Genomic DNA, 1,993 nt, shown 5'->3' with positions numbered 1-1,993 from the left:
AGACATGCTTTCAGTTGGTTTTCCAGTTTCATTTCACATTTACTGAAACAACTTCTCATGTAACCCTACTGAAGCTGTGAGCCACATGGTCCAGTCCTAGGATTAGTTACAGAAGCATAATCCAAATAAAACCAAACCATGAAAAGAGAATTTAATATTTTTCTCATCTTTCTGAAAGGACATTCAGCAGGCTTCTGTGTATACCCCATGGCAGTGTGTCTTTTTTTAAAAATTAAATTTCTTTCATAGTGTTATTTTTTTTTAAAACTTGCTTATTGGCTGTGCTGGGTCTTCGTTGCTGTGTGTGGGCTTTCTGTAGTTGTGGAGAGTGGGAACTACTCTTTGGTTGTGGTGTACAGGCCTCTAATTGTGGTAGCTTCTCTTGTTGCAGAGCATAGGCTCTAGAGAGAGTGGGCTTCAGTAATTGTGGTGTATGGGCCTAGTTGCCCCACACCATGTGGGATCTTGCTGGACCAGGGATTGAACCCGTGACCCTTGCACTGGCAGATGGATTTTTAACCACGGGACCACCAGGAAAGCCTGGTAGCACATCTTAATGTTCTCTGGACTTTTGCTCAATTATATATATATATATATATAAATATCTGGCACTCTGAAGCTGTTCCCTTACCAAAACTTTGAAGAATTTTTTTCCTTCTTCACCAGCTGCAGTGGCTTCCACTTACTGAACTTCCTCTTTTTCTCTCTCTTCATTCTTTATTACATGGATTAATTTGGCCTGTTTTCCTTACATCCTTCTGCTTCAACCCCTTTGCTCCTCTCTTTCTTTGCCGACTCTAGACTCTACACCAGAAACGTCTAGGACTTGATCTCTTGGGAGATGAGGGAGGAAGAATTAGGCTGTCAGTTAGGAGTCTCTTGGGTAGGTTAGGTAAAGGGAAGAAGTCTGTAAACAGTAATCTATTTCATCCATCATGGGTATTTTCCCACAAGTGATTTTTTTCAAATATCTTACTACTGTCCCTAGTCTAATTAAACTTTTGATATTGCTAGTGCAGATTTTTTATACAATGAAAGTGAAAGTCTCTCAGTTGTGTCTGACTCTTTGCGACCCCATGGACTGTACAGTCCATGGAATTCTCCAGGCCAGAATACTGGAGTGAGTAGCCTTTCCCTTCTTCAGGGGATCTTCCCAACCCAGGGATTGAACCCAGGTCTCCTGTATTGTAGGTGGATTCTTTACCAGCTGAGCTACAAGGGAAGCCCAAGAATACTGGAGTGGGTAGCCTATCCCTTCTCCAGTGAATCTTCCCAACCCAGGAATCGAACTGGGGTCTCCTGCATTGCAGGCAGATTCTTTACCAACTTAGCTCTCAGGGTAGCCCTTATTTATATAATACACAACCTAATTTTGCATGCTTGCCTCATCCTGAACCTGTGTTAGCAATAAAGATAAAGAAGACCCAAGTCACATTGTTATTCTGTACACCTTAAATGTGTGCAGTGCCAGATGTCAACTATATCTCAATAAAACTGGAAGGAATAAGAAACCTTAAAAAAGATGTAGATTTTATCTGCAAGGAGATCACAGGTTATATGACAGAGAGGCACAGAGACAATTATAATACTTTGTGTCTAGAATTATAATAGAGGTATATGGAGGGATTTTAGGAGCACTGAGGACGAAGCCCCTGACTTGCCTGGAAGGGGTCAGGACAGGATTCTTGGGGGACGTGATATTATTTCTCTGGATCAGGCAGGAGAGAACCTGGAGGGTGTGGGGGACACAGAGTAGTTGAGGATGGGCTTGAATAATGTGCATGCACGTGTGTGTGTGTGAGTGTGAGGGAGAGAGAGAGAGAGAGAGAGTGGGGATGAAGGGAGAGATGGGATGGGGGATACAGGGGATTGGAGGTTGGGAGGTACAGGCAGGGTACCAGGAAGAGCAGGGCTGGAGCCAGGAGGAGCTTGGGAGCCCCTGAGGGAAGAGAGGCATGATGGGACTTCTGCTGTGGAGATGAGCCTGGTTGCC

This window comes from Capra hircus, chromosome 14 (assembly GCF_001704415.2).
Source record: "Capra hircus breed San Clemente chromosome 14, ASM170441v1, whole genome shotgun sequence".
Lineage (NCBI taxonomy): Eukaryota > Metazoa > Chordata > Mammalia > Artiodactyla > Bovidae > Capra > Capra hircus.
Note: the sequence above shows the minus strand (reverse complement) of the source record.